The sequence below is a fragment of the Triturus cristatus genome, chromosome 4_2 (assembly GCF_964204655.1).
Source record: "Triturus cristatus chromosome 4_2, aTriCri1.1, whole genome shotgun sequence".
Classification (NCBI taxonomy): Eukaryota; Metazoa; Chordata; class Amphibia; order Caudata; family Salamandridae; genus Triturus; species Triturus cristatus.
The window spans coordinates 613,303,255-613,315,478 of NC_140586.1; positions in this window are offsets into that span (position 1 = coordinate 613,303,255).

Here is a 12,224-nt window from a genome sequence, read left to right on the forward strand (position 1 = left end):
AGGGAGTTAAAGGTTAAATTGGCCTGAGGTGATAACAAAATTAACATGCACATAGCAACGCAAGGATTCTTGTTTGGCAATTCCTGTTGACAGTTCTTGTATGACTATTAAGATAAAATCTAAATATCTTGACCCAAGATCAAACAGGCTTCCCAAACCTCTCAGAGAGTGAGACAAAGGTCTGATCACTTTGAACAGTTTGTAAAGGACTGATCTCCTATGAAATATATGCAAATGAGAAGGTTAGACTAGAGATGCTAAAAGAAGATTCATGTTGTATGATTATACCAGAATCATTATTTAAACTAGGCCATTCATTAGTAAATAGGCCAAATTTATAAAGCCCTAAATAATTTAAGCAGTTTACTAGGAAATCCTTCAAAAGAAAAAAAATAGCAGTTTTACCAAACTGGTTTGTTGCTGTGTATATTCTGCCTTAATTCCTTTCAGACAGTTAGCGCTTTTGACATTTGCCTTTAGTTTTATGAGAGCGGGTAATGGTGGTTCTGAACCTGTGACTCTAATCACATCAAATCAAATGGCCCCAGCGGACCATTAATATATTGCTACTGTGCCACCCACTACATAATTTTAAACAAGTTTTTGGCACAGAGTCCGAAGCTAGCTGCTCTCCATCCAAGACTACACACTGCTACCCCCCTCTCAGACTGCATGCTATTGCGCCACGTCCTGTCGAGGCTGGTAAGCATGGAGGCTCAGCTGAGAAGAAATGGCCGGCACCTCGGGGAGATCCTGTGCTGTGTCTAGTTCCTTCTGCCCCTTTTTAAACTTTTATTTTGGTGGGTGGGACTTGTTTGGTGCTGTGGGTGGGGAGGGTGGGGCTGTGAGAGCTAGTATTGGGTTTTCAGGACTTTTTCACGGACAATGGTTGGGGACTGGGACATTTTATTTGTTTGGGGAGAGGGGTGGGCCAGTTGTTGGAGGTGGGTGTGGGGGTGGGTGTTTTGTTTGATTAGAATATTAAATATTTAAGTGTCTTTATTCTTGAATATCAAATCAAAGTTTTTGGAGGTGTTTTACTTTTCAAAGTTGCCTTTTAATGCACTGTATTTTTTTAATTTGCTGATAGTGTTTAACAACAAATAGGTATGTGCTATGCCTCTGTGGTACTTTTGGCCTGCTACTCTCCTAGTCTCTGCAGTCTGCAACTATATTTACCACTAAACGGGTTGTGGGGCTTGCCATTGCCTTTCCCACAACAACTTAGAAGAATAGAAAACTATAGTTCTCTTACCAAATAGAAGAAGCGTAGCCTGCAGAGATTGCCAATGTGCCATGGTAGCAGTAGTGTAGGCTAATTCATTAACAACAGTGCAGGAATCACTATGACCTAGGTAAACTCCAACTGTAGGATTGTAATCAGAAGGATTATTCATAGCATGACAACTAAATGGAAATAAAAAAAATGAGTTAGTGTGTTATATATTATTAGCTTTACAAACACTTGCGACCAGATTAGCACACAACAAAGAATACCTGATTCAGAATAACAAACAATAAACAATACTAAATTAGTTAGAGCAATGGTTGGTGAGCTAGTATTTCAAGGAAACAGCATTGACTCTTAGTCTTATATTGTGATTTGTTAGGAGGAGGACTTAAGGTGTGGAGTGGACATTTTTATTGGTTAAGCATTTAACCCAACACACAATGCCTGAATGGTGATACTGACGAATGATTTTCTTCTATAACTAAAATATCAATCAGTTTTATGCGTGGGTGGGTAAATGGGGTCAGTGTGGACTATTGTTTTAGTAATAGGAGTAAAACTGAAGAACTTGCACTGAGTTGGTGTTGCTTTCACCTCATCCACCTCACCAAGTGTATGATCCATTGATGGTGTAAATTAAGCCACACCTCAATAAATCACACAGCCCGGGGGAAGAGGGTTAGGAGTGAGATGAATGGATGGGAAGGGGGATTTGGGGAAAGGGTTGACAAAGACAAACACCACACAAGGACAACATTCATCTGGGCAATGAGCAGCCAACCATAATAAATCTGTTATGGGAGGCAAAGGAAATGAAGCAATGAGTACAAGTAACTTAAATGCAATGCAAATGAAACAGTCCGTCTGCCCTCAGAGAGACTCAAGTTACATTATATCTAAATGTTCTGTTAACTAACTTTGAAAAAAAGAAAATATATTACAAATAAGTCAGGAGTTCAGCAAACAACACACAGAGTTCTAATGATTATTAAAATAAACAATTATACTGTATTGCCAAATTGAGAGTTGCATCTGCATGCTTCTTGGACTGTCAATTAATCTTTGGTGCCTGGCTGATGCAGTCCGGTAAGGGAAGCGTGAGTGTTATGGTGCTTATCAAGTTTGGCACAGGATAAGAGAAGGCCTACGGACTGTAAAACAAACATTATGTTGTAGAATCAAGGAGAAGGACAGAAGGTAATCTTCATAAGGAGTGCACAGAGAAGATTCAGAGGCAGCGCAAGAGATTAGACAGGAATAGTCCTTTTTGCACTCATTCATGTTCATGACTGATGTGTGAACAATTAGCTTAGAGCTATTTTACAACAACCAACAATCACAATAGAAGTGGCTGCATCTAGCTATTGGTATCTGGTTGATTCAACTTGCAACTGAACTTATATCAATTCACCATCATAAACCACAATAATAATATGCAGCCTAACAGCACGTGCATAATGTGATGATCATTCATGACCACATGTCTGTCTCCAGTTACCTACACCAACAGGCCCCCAACTCAACCACCACTTAGCTTCAAGTGTGAGCCAGGCAGCACTGGGCACACACACACAGCAACATTGCAGTTTCCAAATGAAGTCAAATCAATGCACGGCTGTCACCACCACCACTCCACAGATTTGGGTAGGCCACATTACAGTCATCACTAAATCAGATGGTTTGAGTAAAGTTGAAAACTTCCATTTTTGTGGTATCAGTTCTTGAAGTAGTCACGCTCATGCCCTGAGTCCTTCCATCGACCACCGAACTCCGAGTAAGGTGTCCAACTCCATCCCGACTGAGTCTTGACTCAAATGCAATAGATTGACCTGTAGTACAAAGCTGTTGATGCAACAAGACATTGAGTAATTTTTTGTGTAGACTAGATTTGTGTTTGTGTTACCCAAAGGGACTGGTTGGGTCTTTGAGGACTGTAAGGCAGAAAACAAAGGTGTGTGGAGTGTACCCGGTGATCTAATCTCACTAAGAATCAAAGGGGAAGGAAAAAATCACATTCAGGAAAAAAGATCAGCTATCTTAGGCACATCACAAACACATTCAAGCCTAAAAATTACAGATAAATTAACACCCAGTGTCACTGCCTGCCACCATATCAATTATTACACACTCACAAACAACATTTACTCAGTGTGCAATGCATGCAATTTACCTGTTCTTCTAATTCAGGCATGGTCACCGTGGTACATTGCGATCCATTGTTCACAAAACAGACATTGGCCAGTATTAAGTTGTAAATCAAATAATGTGAGGCATTCCAGCTAGGGGAATAAACTAGTTTCGCATAGATAAGCACAGGATAGAAGCAGGCACAAATTTGTATCTCTAATCATGACCTTGAGGGAAGTGGGTTGTGGGGGCTTCTTCACTGCACAATGGTGCAACTCCAATCCGTCAATAAAATGTATCTAATACGGTGGGGCTGCATTAATCAGCCAGACACAAACAAATAAAATAAAATAATGTTCCCCTGGATATCTCTATATTTTGGATGGGTGTCAAAGCAGAACAGTGATAGAGAGAGAATGCTCTATGGTTGGAGGCCCAGGCCCAGTAGTCAGGGAAGTAGAGTTCATCCTCAAACTCAGGTGGTTCACCCAGAAGTAAGTCGGCTACCACACTACTTCCAAGACCTGAGTCTGACCAATCACCCTCATTTTCCTCCTGTTGTACTTCAGGTATGGAGTAATTCGGTGGTATAAAGTGATGGTGCATTATGATCATGGTTAATCTCTCCATATTTTGGGGTGAGAGACTGGTCCTTCTTACTGTAACAACTGCACCTGCACCACTGTGAACACGCTCAGAGGAGACACTGGCAATGGGGCAAGCCAGATCGCTTATTGCCAGCCTGCTGAGCACTGGCCATTGGCGCCTCTTCCCATACCAATACACCAATGAGTTTAAATCAAGGTAGACCTCTGTTGGGTCATCCAGTTGGGCCTGGGCCATCCGCGCAATAGTCATTGGTGTTCCATCTTGTTCGACATCTTTTGCTTTCGCCTCTGCATTGAACTTAAGCCTTGCCAGTAGACACCAATCAAATGCAGATTGTGGGGCTGATGCTCCTGTTCCTAATGTTGCTCTTGTTTTTGTTGTAGGTTTTAGCTGCTTTGAGCCAACAGCACTTCCCTCATGCTCTGAAGTTGAACGCTGCACCGTAGAACTTGTTCCCTGGAGGAGTGTGCCTCTAATTCCTGGCCGTTCTTTTTCTAGCTTACTTGTTTGCTTAACAATCCACATTTTGTAGTTTGCAACATCCCCATCTGAAAAAGGAGTGAACATGGACAGTAATGGTTTGTACTTTGGATCAAGAATTGTGGCACAGATGTAATGTTTGGTTGAAACAATGTACCTCTGTACCTCGCAATTACAGATAAGCAAAAGGTTAAGCTTTCCACCAACTCATATGCATCTGTTTTTTCCTCCACACCTGCGTACATTTCATACACCTTCTTGAGCTGTTCCTTTAGCATGTGCAACAATGGGATAGCTTGGATTCACGGTACTGTCCTCCTTGCTGACTTCCCATGTGAACTCCTCAAAAGGAAGCAGAATCTCTGTCAGGCATTTGACAAGGCACAATTGGTCAATCTCAATGATCATGCTTTTCACAGTTGCATCCCCTCTTTTCATGACATATTTATTGATCGGTCTGTACTACTCAAACAGATGTTGCAACATGTAATAATTCTAGACATAACGTGCTGGCAAATCCTGTATGAGTGCTTTAACAATCATTCTATTATAGCGCTGAATGACCCTCAGTGACTTCTGGGCTATAAAAGAATGGCTGAAGTTAGTGCAGGTTATTCTACAGGTGGACAGCAAGTTGCTGACTTGGTCTTCTTTTTGAAGAAAGTCCTGTACAATGATGTCAATGCAGCACGCCAAACACATGACCCTGAAATAGCCACCATCTGCCATGGCCTTAACTATATTACTGCCATTGTCCATGGCAACAAATCCACTGTTAAGGCCTCTTGGTCGCAGCCATTTAAAGACCTTGTTGATAAAGTCTTCCATTAAAGAATATAGGCTTGCGCTAACTGGGGAAAAATCAAAAATATTGCATGCACAAAATTGAAAATGCTTCATCTGCCAAAGAACTCTTCAGTTTAGTGCAGCAGTTTTCTACCTCGCAGGCCTGGGTGGAGCCAGAGGGCTCTCAACCGTTTTGTAATCAGTTAGCAACTTTCTTTAATTCTAAGATACATAGACATCCATGCAGGGTTTAAACTAACCCCTAATGTGTCCACACAGTTAAGGGCTACTAGCTGGCCCCAACCGACACCTCAAGGGATGTCAACGCAAACAGTACAAGTGAGCAAGGGGCCTACGTCTGGGCAGAACCTGCCAACTTAGGGTGAACAAAGCCACTTTGCCACAGGATTCAAGCTTGCCTGGGTGATGAGAGGGTGTTACCCCGAAAACGGTCCCAGGATGCTTGTTTCTGGTCCAGGGAAGACCTTGCTTGGCAGTTTGGTCTGGACTGTTCCCATGAGGGACAGGGTCAAGACTGATTTGCATATAGCTGGGTCTGAACTGGGGTGGCAAAGCGAGCTAAAGAACGATGATGGATTCAACCCAGATCTGTGACTGGGGTTAAGTGTCTGAAAAGTTTCAGAGCTCTGTCCATCATCTCCTTGTGTTTCCTTTGTTCACCCTAAGTTGGCAGGGTATGCCCAGATGTGGGTCCCTTATTCATTTTGCCCCTGGATTCAAGCTAGCCTGGCTGATGAGTGATGTTACCCTGAAACCAGTCGCAGGATGCTTGTTTCCAGTCCAGGGAAGACCTGGCTTGGCAGTTCAGACTGGACTGTTCGCATGAGGCACAGGGTCAAGACTGATTTGCATGTAGATGGCTCTGAACTAGGGTGGCAAAGTGAGCTAAAGAATGATGATGAATTCAACCCAGATCTGTGACTGGGGGTGAGTATCTGAAAAATGTTAGTGCGTCATCCATCATCTCCTTATGTTTGCTTTGTTCACCCTAAGTTTGCAAGGTATGCCCAAATGTGGGTCCCTTGCTCACTTTACCACTGGATTCAAGCTAGCCTGGCTGATGAGGGGTGTTACCCAGAAACCGGTCCCAGGATGCTTGTTTCATGTCCAGGGAAGACCTGGCTTGGCATTTTGGTATGGACTGTTCCCATGAGGCACAGGGTCAAGACTGATTTGCTTATAGCTGGGTCTCAACTGGGGAGGCGAAGTGAGCTAAAGAACGATGATGCAGTCAACTCAGATCTGTGGCAGGGCATGAGTGTCTGAAAAGTTTTAGAGCTCCGTTCAACATCTCCTTGTGTTTGCGCTGATACCGAAATTAACCTCAATGCCCAAGCGAATCGTGCAGGAGCAACTTGCATCTGATTATAAGGATGCTTAAGAACATCTTTCAGCTTATTCATCAGTCTGTCCATAGGCAGGTCGCCCTTACCCTAGTAATGTCCAGACTGGACTATTGCAACTCATTGTACCTGGACTCAAATAAAAACACACAGTACAGACTCCAGACAAAATGCAATGGCCAGACTAATACTGAATATCCCCAGGCGTCAGTCGGCTGCCATGGGATTGGAGGCTCTACATTGGCTTCCAATCAGGAAGCAAATTATGTTTAAATCTCTTTGCATTGTGCATAAGACTCGCTATCTCCCATATCCAACGAGAATAAAGACTATTTTTAGTTGGTACACCCAAGGTAGATACCTACGTTCATTGCATTAATACCAGATCATGGCCGCAAGTAGACTCTGGAACTCCTTCCACAAAGCCTTAGGGCTATTTCTAAGTTCCTACCCTTTAGGAAGGCTCACAAGACCTGGCTATCCACTCTCTAGACCAGTGGTTCCCAAACTTTTGACTCCTGAGGACCCCCATCGAGTCACCACTGGAAGCCGGGGACCCCCAAGCAATTTTAGGATTTAAATTTCAAACATTAAAACAGTAGTTAAAAAAAAATAAACACACGTGTGCACAAAAAACAAATACTCAAATTACTAAGGATTTTAGGGGCATATTTTCAAGTCCCTATCGCCATGGGAATGTCACTTTTTGCGCTGTTCCTGTGGCAGTAGGGGCTTCGCCTTATTTACAAGGCAGCGTTAAGCCACTTATTGTGGCTTAACGCTGCCTTATATATAAGGCCCCCTTTCACACAATGCTTAACATGAAAATGGTGGGCAGTAGGAGTAGCAGTGGGCGTTTCACTCAAACACCCATTGATTTTGACGCTGCCCTCCATTTACAAGGTCAGCTGAAATAGGAGACCGCACCAAAATTAAGACCATGAAAAACCTGGTCTTAACTTGGCGAAATGAGGATGAATGCCTTATTTCTCCTCGTTTTTGCTTTGATTGTTTATGTTCAGGAAGGTGACACTTTCTGCACATAAACAATCTTTAATAAAAAATGATGCTTTGTAACTTCCATGAGTGCTGCATTAGGCAGCACACAGAGAAGTAACAAAACGGCATTACAAAATTGTTCATGTGCAGGAAGTGGGAACATAGCAGCATCAGGGTAATGATAGACTGGGAATAAACATATGTTGCTAACTTTTACCATGCAGTTTGCAAGTAGGTCTTTGATGACAGTTTATAGGACACTGTGCTAGATTACGATTGTCCCTTATGAACTGCACAGTGACAAAAGAATCTCTGTGACAAAATCAGTAACCCACTGACCTATGCACATAAAATACTGTTTTTTAAAATGCATTGTACACGTTCTTTGCAATAGGCATATTAAACATCTGTGTCACATTAGATAAGTCAAAGCTGCCACTAGACAAGACTCTCATCTCTCTCCAGCAGGTACATTAATCACTGGCATTTTCTTGACACTTTTATAGTTGTTCGAAAACTGCTAATTTTACATGGAACTTAGCAGTGCTTTTAAAACTGCTGTCTGCGGACCCCCTGGGAATGTGCCACGGACCCCTGGGGGTCCTCGGACCCCAGTTTGGGAAACACTGCTCTAGACCCTTTTTTCTGCATTTGGAGGTATAGCAGGCCGCCTCCGGACTGCTGTCTATAGCGCTTTGATGCCTTTGGGTAAATGTCTGCACTCTACAAATTCCTAATCAAATCAAATCAAAATTATGATGTAATTACCAGCACAGATCAATCAATTTCACCTCATGTGCTATAACTATGCAGATGATATGCAAATACTCCTTCAACTGCAATGCCCCAAAGACATTGGAAACGTGCCAATTTTCAGTTGTCTCAGAGTCGTGAATCAATGGATGATGTGGAGCCAACTCAAACTGAATGCTTGCAAAACAGAAATACTCACGTGTAGCGATTGGAAACATTATGATCCGCTATTGATGAATGCCCAAGTGGACAAACTAGCAGGATCAAGCTTTGCTACTATAAAGACTCTGCAACAAATCTTCCCCAATTTTGGATTTCCAAACAAGGTTAAGCCTACCATCTCCCTTGTTTTGTCCAAACTCGATTACAACAGTAGCCTCTACCATGAATCACCTTTAACAACCATTAAAATTCTACAATGGATTCAGAACTTGGCTGCCAGACTACTCTTACATATAAAACCACAAGACCATATCTCCCCTGCCTTGAAAGCCCTGCATTTGTTACTGGTTACCAGAAGATCCACGTTCTAGCTGCTTTGTATCACATTCAAAGCTATACATGGAAAGTGACCGCTCTTCATCAAGAATAAAATCACCAAAAACATTCAACAAAGGAAGCTCCGCTCTAGAGTGGCAGCTCACCTAAAAATCCCAAGATACAAGAAAAAAACAATGGGTGACACATTGTTCTTGCAGCCAAATTATGGAACTCTTTACCCCACAACATAAGATCCACGGATAACCATCTTATCTTCGGAAAACTACTCAAGAATTGGCTCTTTCCCACATAATCACCATACGGAAACAGAAATATATAGCATATTTCTCTGTATATAAGTATCTATTTCTACTACAGATATTTACTTATATATGTGTATTGCTTTGTATAAACATGTAGAATACTTATGTTTAAAAAAATTATCATACATAGATATTCATTAGTTCTACTTACCAAATGTACATATTACTGATAGTTACATAATTCTATGTTTTTTAACATGTATATAAGTGACTGCATAAATAAGAAAATCTTTTTATCAAAACTATTTATCTACAATTGCTTAAATATTGATCTACAAAAATATATATATAAATAAATAAAACTAATTTAAAGTACAACACTTGAAAGCCAGAGTTCATTGAATGCATCTTTAATCTACATATACTACCTTCCTTTATGCATCTATATACCTTCCATGTACTTATGGATCTATATCTTTATTACTTTTGGATCTATATATTTCTTACTTTTACATATTTATTACTTTTTGTCTCATTCAGCATATGTAATTCACTACCCTATTTTTCACCCTATACCACTCTCACTATATCCTCTAGCTCAACTCTCTAACTCATCTCAAACCTTTTTGTACTACTCTTTCCAATGCACTACCTTATTTCTCATCCTACACCTCTATCAAAATATCCACTACCTCCACTCCCTCATTCATCTCAAACCCCATACCACTACTATGATCCCCAAAATAACCCTTTCAAGACTATTCCTGACTCCACCCCTCCTTGCATCATCTCATACCTCTTTTTACTATTCCGATCCCCCAAAACAAGCCTTTCTAAAACCTCCCTCTGACTCTGTCCCCTCCACCTTCCTTTTACTAATCCTCCACCTCTCTTTTCTCATCCCAAGCCTCCTCCTACTGATATGAGCTCCAAAACAAACAAAACAAAATCTCTAAATCTATCCCTTCCATCCCTCCTCTAGCCTTTATAATCTAAATAACAGACTAAAATGTCCACCAGGAGTTGGCCTAACAGCTAGGGCCCTCGACCTCGAATCTGGGTTTGAGTCTCGGCAATGACGCTGAACATCCTGTGATTCTGGGCAAATCCCATAATCTCCCTGTGCCTAACAAAAATGAATGTGTCCTCATGTAACGCAACTGGTGCTATGTAAAGTGCTCTGATACCCGAAGTTCGCGCTAAATAAAACTCTGTAAAAAAAAATTATATATTTCCCTGAAACCAATTCATCACTAATCCTTTATGGGTTCCAGAGCAGCATGCTACTCACTGAATATGCTGTTCAACACTTCATCAGGGGTAGCAAGCGCAATATAAATGCAAACCTTTTTACCTTTTCTACCTCTTTGCTATCCTTCTCAATCCAAATAACTGACTAACATATCCATACTCAAATTACAGTCATAGTTCAACATACTAATTCACCACTAACGCTGTATGGGTTCCAGAGTAGAATGCTACTCGCCTAAAAAGCACTTCAACACCCAATCAGGGGTAGCAAACCCTATATGAATACAAACCTTTTTCCCTTCTCTATCCCTGCACTATCCTTTTCAGTCCAAATAATTGATTAACAAATTCACCACTCAATTACTTTCAATTACTTTCATATTCTCACTATACTATTTCACCACTAATCCTTTATGGGTTCTGAAGTTCTGAAGTAGCGTGCTACACACGGAAAAAACGCTTCAACATCCCATCAAGGGTAGCAAGCGCTATATAGATGCAAACCTTTTTCCCTCTTCTATCCCTCCACTATCCATCTCAATCCAAATAACTGACTAACATATCCACCGCTCAAATTACTTTCATATTTTCACTATACTAATTCACCACTAATCCTTAATGGGTTCAGGAGGAGCATGGTAATCTCAGAAAAAGCGCTTCAATGCCTTGTCAGGGGTAGTAGGCACTGTATAAATGCAATTACAATTACAATACATAGCTTGGGGAACAAAGGCAAATGGTGGCCTATGGCAAATAAACACACACATACACTGGCCAGACAAAGGAGGCATGGTAACACAGCATCAATTTAGCATTGCCAAAAATGAAAACTAACAGGGCTATAAATGTTTACAACAACACACATCCTCCAAAGGCATTACCCCACCTATACACTGCTGACCAGGGGATTAAAAATGTGAAATATCACAAAAAACACATTTAGGTAACGATTCCGATCCTGTAAAACCCGGGTACAAATGGTCGTACGGAGCATTTTCTCCGTACGACTCGTACCCGGGAATTCCACCGTACAAACCAGCAAGTACGATTCGTACAGAAATACCATTTCCGTACGAATCGTAAAAAACACCGTACGGCTAAAAAATACATACAATTCCGATCCTGGACAGCGCATACGCGACGTCCACACGGAGTCAGGCAGCGTTTTACGGACCAGCAAGTACGATTCGTACCCACAGCACTCCGCACGGCTATATTTTTACGGGAGCCAAAAAGTGCTGGAAAAGCTAAGTACGCCGCGATGCACGAGGAAAAGGGGGCCCGCTATGTGCCGTACCCCCGTATGTACGTGCCGTACCCCCAGCCCCGTATGTACGTGCCGTACCCCCCATATGTACGTGCCGTCCTCCCAGCCCCGTATGTATGTGCCGTACCCCCTGTATGTACGCACCATACCCCTCGTATGTACACGCCGTACCGCCAGCCCCGTATGTACGCGCCGTACCCCCAGAGCTACGCGCCGGGGGTACGGCGCGTACATACGGGGCTGGGGGTATGGCACGTACATACGGGGGGTACGGTGCGTACATACGGGCCTGGGGGTACAGCACGTACATACGGGGGTGGGGGGTACGTGCCGTACATACGGGGGGTGGGGGCTATGGTGCGGATGTACACGGGAGGGGTGGGAGGGTGGGGTGGGCCGTACGACTCGTACAAGTGTACCCGGGGTAGGGGTCGTGCAAAGTTCGCCCCGTACAGGACGTTTTCCATACGCTTGTGTATTCGGGACGCCGGTACGGATCGGACTTGTGCGCTCGGAATTCAGTTTTACGACTCGTACGTAAAACTGTCCGGGGACGTCTCGTAGACTTTTCCCGAGGTCATTCGTATGTATTTTTCACGTACGAATCGTACTTC